Source organism: Vicugna pacos, chromosome 21, assembly GCF_048564905.1.
Source record: "Vicugna pacos chromosome 21, VicPac4, whole genome shotgun sequence".
In the NCBI taxonomy this organism is placed as follows: Eukaryota; Metazoa; Chordata; class Mammalia; order Artiodactyla; family Camelidae; genus Vicugna; species Vicugna pacos.
This window is the reverse complement of record NC_133007.1, coordinates 2501384-2510578: the sequence shown is the minus strand read 5'-3', so window position 1 is coordinate 2510578 and position 9195 is coordinate 2501384. Positions and strand designations below refer to the sequence as shown.

Below are 9195 nucleotides of genomic sequence, written 5' to 3'. Positions count from 1 at the left end.
TGGCCCATCCTGTAGGCAGCCTCTGCAAAGCGGATACTCTCTTTTCTCTATCATCTTCTGCGAGGTAAATAATATTGATTTAAGGGCATACAGCAACATGTACATGTTTATAAAACAGATTATTCCTCAGAATATCAGTTTGATGTAGGGATGTAAAACCTGTCTTTCTTTGTATATGCCTGTAAGATATTCTTGAGACACATGGCTTAGATACCACTGCTGGTGCATGAAGCATCTATGCCATTGCTTATACTTTCTTCAGCTTCAAAAGTGATGATAAGATTTCATGAACTATTGTGCTGAACACTGGAATTTGACACAACATTGTAAAATGATTATAAATCAATAAAAATGTTAAAAAAAAGATTTCATGAACTAGCAATTCTTTTGCTGTAAGATATAAATTTTATAACGATCCCACACAGGGAGAAAAATCTCCTTAGAGTCTAGTATCTTCCAATTACTAACCTTCAAAGGAGTGGTTTATACGTCCCTTTGGCATAACTGTTGGTCAATGCGAGTGCTAATGGAGTACACAAAACCAGTGATGGAAGATGAAGAGTCGTTAATTCTCAGAGGTCAGTAAGGCGTCCTTTTTACTCTAGACAAACATTTTTAATTGTAAGGCGTAGAGGAGCCCCCTTTTTGGTAATGTGATAATTACTCTCTTTTAGGAGGACTAGCGCTGGCTGGCCCTCCTCTCCTCTCTCTGATCCTTTCATGACCACCATTCCAACCTGCCTTCCTATATGTTAACTCAAGTAGCAATAAACTAGTAATATTATTTAGGCTCTGAAATTAATAAATATATTTTGCACTTATACAGACAAGTATTTATTTGAAGGAGGCAGAATTATATGGAGTCTATTGCATATTGTTTAAGGGTCCTTAAATGAACGCACTTCATAGACTCATTAGAATGCAATTTAATTCATAGAAAATTCTGTATGCTATATGTAAGCCTAAAACTTAAGAGGGCAGATTTTAATGAATCTGAAACACACACACACACACACACAAAACACCAAAAACAAAGCAAAAACAAGCAGCAAGGCAAAGCGCCAAGTCACCTTGAGGCCTTGCACATTCTGCCACTAACCCTTTTGGAGTCAGTGATTCAGTGATCCAGAATCTCAAATCTTTTTAACTGAATATGGGAACAATATGGATGTTCATCCAGCCACAGACACCTGCCCCCTTGATTTCCAGTGTCGATTTTGTTTTTCCTGATATCAAGGTATCTCTTTTCAGCCTCATCCTTGCTTCCCAAAGCTGTGTGTCCTGGTAGATAGGCAACTTAGCATCCAGAATGAATTCACGGCACATATAGGAAGCTACACTAAATGTCTGAGAGCAAGGGCCATGGTTCATTTTGTCTCTGTTTGAGACAAAGGTCACTACCTGTTAAAGCTGTATGATATTGAGAAATTGTATCAAAAACTCCCTGAGCTTGTACGTCCTTTTCTGTAACATGAGGATAACAACAGCAGGAGCCTCAAAGTGCTGTGATAAAAACTCTAGGTTAGGGTCATGCGTGGTGAGCCCTTTAGAAGTGCACACGTATCAGTTGATAATGGCCTTCGGTCTCATTAATGACAATCCAAGGTTCTAGTGAGTAGACAGCAGCAGTATGCCACATGCACGTAATGCTCAGAGTATATTAAACTTACTCACTTTATTTTCTAATTTTCTGGTTAGAAAACCAAGGTGACTGTCTCTCTCAATGGTACTTCTCTGGTGACTCTGCCACCTGCAGTGAGCTCTCCTAGCCACACAGTGCCCAAGCCCGGCACCAGCCCTCCTCCATAAGGGCTTCCTTCATTCTCGGAGGCGGTCGCCCCTGGGGAATTCAGTTACCTGCCCTTTGCCAAGCGGGGCCCGGCTTTGGGCTTGCAGATAGTCTTTGCACAACGTATGTGCTAAATATATTTCTGTTTTCATCGTTCTTTGAAATACTGTTTTTAAAAAATGTTCTTTGGTTAACATGAGAGCTTGTACCTTGACAGTAAGATTCAAATATCTTTTCTTGCTAGCAGCCACCTGTCAGCAGGTTGGAGCTGGGCTGTCACTACACTTAAACTAAAATATACTTTCAGTGGTATGAAAACCAACTCAAGACAACCTAGCTTTCACCTCCCTTTATTTCTCTGCACTATGTCACCTGCAGGACTGTGTCCCTCAAATGGTAATGCCATTCTAGCTGTCACTCACACGCTTGCCTTCCAAACCATACAGGAAAGAAAGCCTGCAAGGGAATTCAGAAGTCCTTGTGACTTGTTTGCTGATGTGCCAAGAGCTACGACCGCTCCTTGGAATTACAAAAAGCCTGATTTTCACCTTTTTTTGCCCTTCAATGTACTCTTCCTTCTAAAGCAAACTCCTGGCTTAAAAGGAAGAACCAGGGAGGTGTGGAAGGAGATAATAACCAGAACATCTGTGATTAGCACTAGGTTGGGATGTGTAGGGTAACAATAAGATGGGAAAAAAAGAAAGGAAAATCATATTATTGTTGCTGCTGTGAAGAAATATAAATGCCAAAAGGAAGATGAGTTGGAAAATACAACCACGAAAGTCTTTCAGTTACTTTACTGGTATAGAAATATTTTTTCTGCTCTTTCCAGCTCAGTCCTTTCTTGCAAGGATTTTTTTTTTTTAAAATAGAAGTGTTCAGGCCATAAACAGGACAGGCAGCTCATGTCTGGAGGACTGTAAGATACCTCTGGATTTTATAAAGTATGAAGACCTACCTAGCTGTGGCTATCTTTTTGTTTATCTTGTTGAGCTTCTAAGCTCTGTCAACTTGTGCTTTATATCAAATGCGGGAGGTCTGTGCTCTGAGTTCACCTATATTTTTCCATCTCAAGTGCACTACCCTTTCCTCCAAATCTCCAATTACTTATTTTAAACCATTTGACTTTGGCCCAATAGATACTTGAAGTTCTGCTCATTTTGTTTCATTTTTTCCTTCTATGATCTTCAAAGTAGGTAATTTATATTGTATGTCTTCATGTTTACTAGTTTTCTTTTTCTTTTTTTTTTTGTATATAATCTCATGTCCACTCAGTAGGTTCTAGAATTTTGTTTGATTTTTCTTTAGTTTACTTTTCTCTACTAAGATTTTCTATCCATTCATTCACTCATTAAGACCATTTATTTTCTCTTAATACTTTAGAATAGCTTTAGAAGTTTTTAAATGAAATAAAAGCTTCAATAAAAGCTTTTAAGCAGCTTTAAACATAGTTGCTTTAGAATCATTTGTGCCAAGTGCAATGCTGAGCTAATTGGGGTTAAGTTCTATTTTCTTCCTCCTCTCCTACTCCCTTTATTCATTTTCCTCTTCATCTCCTTTGACTATGGATTGCATTTCCTCACTTGTTTGAATTTCCAGTAAATTTGATTGATGAATAGACTCTGGGAGTAATATGTTCTAGAGACTGGAATATGTTACTCTCTTCTGAAGACTGCTCATTCTTGACTCAGAAGAGATGGGAATTATTTTATCACCCTGACAGTTTGGATTTTGTATTTATACTTTTTATAATTAGTGATCTATGGAAAACCCTAAGTGTTTGCCAAGCCCTATAATTTGTCAGGACCCAGTCTCCAAATTTTGTGTCCCTGTAGATCTTGTCAAAGTTTACCTTTAGGCTTTATTGAGGAAGGTCTAGAATAGATGCCATTCTACGTTGTGGATTCATACTGCCGAGGCTCCAGGTGTCTCAGCTGGACATTAGCGATGGTAACAATCGGTTAATTAGACCTTGCTACTCTCGGAAGACCAGCACTCTAGTGATCTGCTAATAATCCCTTCCCTGATGTGTTCAACCTCTACATTCTCTATTCCAGTGCACAGTCCTTGCATGATCTTGCTCTGTGTATCTATAGCATTGTCCTGAACCATACATTTATAGTGAATATGCACTTGGACTCCTGGGCACCCTTCTCTGCACAACTCTATCTTCTCCATGGTCTATTCCACAAACAAGTTGCTCTATTTGCCCTGGACTCTGAAATCTTCCTCCTCAATTCAGTGGCTCACGGTACTCTGCAAACTCCAATTCTCCATACCACTGTTGGGACACTGTTCTCAGCAGAGTGTTGGTAGGGCAGTAGGCTGTGGAATACAGGAAATATAGGGACATTACTGTTGTGCAAACAGGGCTTCTTCTCAGAAAGGAAGAGGACTTCTGTAGCCAAGGCCAGCTCCCAGTATGGAACGTGCTAAGGGCAATGATTACAATGACCTCTCTCTTCTCTTGAACTTTTATGTCCTACTGTGTCTTGCATTGGCCAAACACAAACTGAAGCAGTTTGGCTAGAGGGCAAGGGCTGGTGATGCAGTCTATGGCCAGGCTCTCAAGACAAATGTGTTGCCAGGAGAGATGTAAAGACATTTGAGTAGGGGAAAGGAATAACCAGCATATGGACATTTCTAAATCTAGTACAATACATCATTTTAAATTTATAATGGAAAATATCTTTATTCACATATTTATGTAATCACTAGGATACTGTGAAAATTACATAAACATCCACTTTATTACCTTGAACTATAACACTATATACATGTAAAATGGCTCAATATTATTCAGAGGAATATAAACTGATATTTATATAGATTTTGCAAATATTCTAGAGCTCGAATAAGTTTAAAGATTTAAGAGGCAAATTTAAAGGCAGATAGGCATAAATGATAAAATTTTAGAAGATAAAGTAATAGTCATTTTTCTAATTCCTTAGGAGCTATACATGTTTTTCTAATCCTCACAAGAATTTTCAAAGCTAAGTATTATCCTTCTTAGTTTACAGGGTAGGAAACTGAGTCTCAGAAAGACTGGCTAAATTTCCCAGGATCACACAGCTAAGTGGTAAAGGCCAGTTCTATGTAAATCCAAAGTTTAGTTTATTCACAGTGCAAGCTACTGAGTATGAAAGACAATTAAGCTAATGGGATGATTGATGTAAAAGTAGATGACATTTAAAGAGTAAAGGAATAACACAAACTAAAAACCAATTATTAAAACATATTCAAAAGACTTGCAAAACCATCTGGAGAGAATGAGGTTTATCAAGTCTTTGGATTATTCAAAGGCATCAGAATTGTGCCAAAAGGCGTTATGTTTAGAGTGAGGTGGGAAGCTCTGTGAAAAAGACAGGCAGGACCCCCAGGCAAGGCCACTAGTCTCCGGCCAGCACAATCTGTTTCCCTGGCCCAGTGGCATTATCTTGCTTTTTGTCTCTGAAATGGCTTCTAGGAAAGTGGAACTTACCCCTAAGATTCTATTGGTTCCCTAAGCTAACTCCTGATTGGCCCATTTGTAGCACCTCATTTGCATGGAGCTCACTCCTGGTTGGTCCATTTCTACAAAGCTCTTCCTAAGTAGTCAACTTTGTTACACCTTATTTGCATATGATGTTGCAAAGTGTAGACTGGCAGCCTATAAAATTCTGTGTAAACCTACAGATGGGGTCCAGAGCTTGAAGTGTTATGTTCTCTGTGCCCACCGGTGTAATAAACCTGAGTTCTCCAACTCTCTGAGTGCTGCTTGGTCTCTTGCCCGGATCTAGGTTGCTGTCACAACTGAGCTGTAACACTGAGCTTTGATACAATTTGCTGCAAGAAGAGCACATCTGGTTCATGGGGTATGATTAGTTATAATTAATATCCATTTTAGTAGCTAAAGGTCAGAAGAAAATTAAAGTATTAATAACAGAAAATATGATAAAAGGCATCATAATAGACTAAATGTTCTTTCAGTCCAAGGGGAAAAGATATAATGTATGTATCATTAGAGGTAGAATGTGAAATCTGTGGTCAGTGTCTGATAAAACCCACAATTTCTGAAAGTTTAAATTTGAGGTAATAATACACCTTAGCATATCTTATTTCATTCCAATGTTTGCTATTAAATAAGTTATCCTTGCTCTTCAATATTTTTGCATTAATTCAAACAAACTAAAATCATTTACAATTTTATTGTAGTTTTTTCTTGATCTTAACTTTATAATAATATCCTGATGAGTTGTTTATATAAATCTACAGATAATACCATAGAAATAATTCAACTTTCACAGTTTTCACCGGGAATATTTATTTCAGAAGCAGTATTCTGTGCTTTTGAAAATGTATCAGAGAATCGTGTATTGAAGTTAGGGAGCAACAGGAGACCACTGATTTCCTCCCTTTGACATTACAGGCTAGTATTTACATGGAATCTGATAATATTTACCTAAGATACTTTCATTTGCCATGTTAATAGCTTTCTCCACTGCTTATTTCTACTTTCAAGAGGCATATTTTGGGGCTGGAGAGCAGCCGCAGGCAGCGCGAGGTCCCCCACGGGGGTGAAGGGGCAGTGGTGGCAGGGCTAGGTCTGGCCAAGCGGACCAAACTCCTGGCTCGGGCAGGTCCCAGCCGCAAGGCAGCCATGAGCCTGGTAGCCTGCGAGGGTTCCCCCGGCCCTGGCCCTGGCCCTTGCCTGGAGCCCAGTACTGCTCAGAAGCACGTTGAGAGGCCCGAGTGTACCTGGAACAGATTCACAGCCAGGTGGCTCCGGGGGACTCTGATGTGACCAAGCGCGACTACCTGGTGGACGCAGCCACGCAGATCCGGCTGGCCCTGGACGCGATGTCAGTCAGGGCTACGAGGCAGCTTTCAATCACTACCAGAACGGCGTGGACGTTCTGCTCCGAGGCGTGCACGTCCATCCCAACAAGGAGAGACGCGAGGCTGTAAAGCTGAAAGTTACCAAGTACCTGCGGCAGGCGGAGGAGATCTTTGCCACCTGCAGAGGACGCTGGGCAGCGGAGCCAGTCCTGGCACGGGTTTCAGCAGCCTGGGGCTCCCGCCCATCCGCAACTGAGTTCAGCCCTGGAGCAGCTGAGGGGCTGCAGGGTGGTCGGAGTCATCGAGAAGGAATTTTTATGCTTTTAGGATGCAAATGTACAAAGCGAATCTCCAAGAGGGAAGTCTAGGACAGAATCCCCCGAATTTGGATTTGTTTCACCCCGGGACAGTCATGTGCAAAACATTTTTGGAATCCCGTATTCTGAGGCCTGTGTGCTTGGGAAGTGCAACTTCAGGCCAAGCCCAACCGTTCTGTCTTCTCTTTCCTTTTATACACTTTCTTGGGCACTCAATTTACCCAATCCACCTCCCTCCTGAAATCCCACTTCCTTGCCTGTCTCACTCCCAAGCCAGGAACACCAGTCTCCCCAGATTAGGAGAGATGTTAGGGCCACTGGGCCCAGGTCCCAAAAACTAGGCCTGGATGGATGTCACCGTGTTCCACTACAGAGCTCTGCCCAGGCAGATCCAGGCAGCTGGATGACAGTGTTTGCCTGCAGCAGCCCAGACCCGGGAGGAGCAAGGGTCCGCTTGGGAAGCCTTGTGCCCCAAGAGATGCCCCATTGTGAGGGTTAGAGGGGCTGGGGGGGTCTCTCCAGACTGAAGAGATACTGGCAGGGGTAGGGGGTGGCAGGGAAAAGCGAGGTGGATGGGTCAGGAACTCGGTAGACAGCTGTCTGGGCTGCCGGGATCTGCTCTCAGGGGGCCTTGGGAGACAACACTGCCTATTTGCTGAGCTTCATCCAGGAGCTAGGCCTTGAGTCAGGGATGGGGAAGAAAGAGGCCAGCCAAGTAACTTCTTACTTTTTTGGCTCAAACACAGGGTTTTTAAAAACAATTATTATTAGTTATCAGCATTTAAAAGTTGGCAGGTTTCATGGAGAAGTCCAGATATTCTGCTTCTGCTGGAAAATCAGAAGATCTGGAAATGCTGGCTCACATACGTGAGTGTCAGTGGGAGCAGAGGAGGGGCTGTGGGCTTTAATGGGGCACCAGCCCTCCATCTGCCCCTCTCCATCCTGCATTGGCTCACATGCCCGGCTCCTGAGGGCCTTGGTGATTGAGAACCTATTTGAACATTTTGGATTTGTTTGCTCAAGGAGAGATTCCTCCTGGCCTTTGATACTTTGGGCATTTTAAAAGAAAGGATAGTGTATTTCACCAAAGCTTTAATTGTCCCAAGAACTCAGTGGGTTTTATTTTTTAAAAAGAGATTTCATTTTTAAAAAGCTGAGAGTGGGTATTCAGAACTGCCTTCCACCTTCCCCATAGCAGTACTTACCTGATATTCATAAGGCCCGGTCTTTCTTTTGTTTTTAAGGGTATTGTTTAAATGTATTTATTTATTTTTACTGAAGTTTGGTTGATTTACAATGTTGTGTTAGTTTCTGGTGTGCAGCATAGTGATTCAGTTATACGCACATATTCACATTCTTCTGCATTATAGGCTATTACAAGATATTGAGTGTAGTTCCCTGTGATCTACATGAGGACCTTGTTGTTGATCTATTTCATATATAGTGGTTGATGTCTGCTGATCCCGAACTCCTAGTTTATCTCTCCCCCACTTTCCCTTTTGGTAACCATAAACTGATTTCTGTGTCTGTCAGTCTCTTTCTGTTTTATGAATAAGTTCATTTGTATCTTTTTTTTAGATTCCACATATAAGTGATATCATCTCATATTTGTCTTTAACTTATTTCACTTAGTATGGTCAGTCTCTAGGTCCATCCATGTTGCTATAAATGGCATTATTTCACTTAAAAAAAAAGAGGCATATTCTGTCCCTAATTGGTCTTTAATTGCTGATTAATTTATCCCATTTTTTAGTTTAGAATCTTTCAAATACCACTAGAAATGATTTGGCCACTCAAGCCCGATAATTCTATTATTATGGAAAATGGGGAATATCGTAGGCAATCCCAGACTAAATGGATGAATCAACACATGGATGCCAATATCAGGTTATATTTTCTCCCTTAAGAAAGACAGATACTCCAGCATTAATATTTGTGTAATGTTCTGAGATCCAAACTGCCCTCCTACTTTGAAAACAATAAAATAATTTAATGTGTTTTTATTGATAACCTGAACTAGAGCCATGAAGTTATATTTCATAGGCATCTGTCTGCTCGCATACTTGATATATTTGGGCACTAGACATTTTTCATTCTTTGACAAACTGGTAATAGGACTTTCTAGTGTATATATTTAAATTTGCAAGTTCTAACTCAAAGATAATAGGACAGTTTGATTATGTAATGGAGCTTCTCTGTCTAAAATAATAATTATAGTAAATAAGAGAAAGAAGAAAAAGAGAAAGAGGAGCTAACACAGATAAGATTTGC

General features: G+C 40.8%; 1 pseudogene; it reads left to right on the top strand.

Annotated features, from left to right (window-relative positions):
* The first annotated feature begins 6428 nt into the window (after positions 1-6428).
* On the top strand, positions 6429-6934 carry LOC116278120 (ribosomal protein S6 kinase-like 1 pseudogene; annotated as a pseudogene).
* Positions 6935-9195: the final 2261 nt, after the last annotated feature.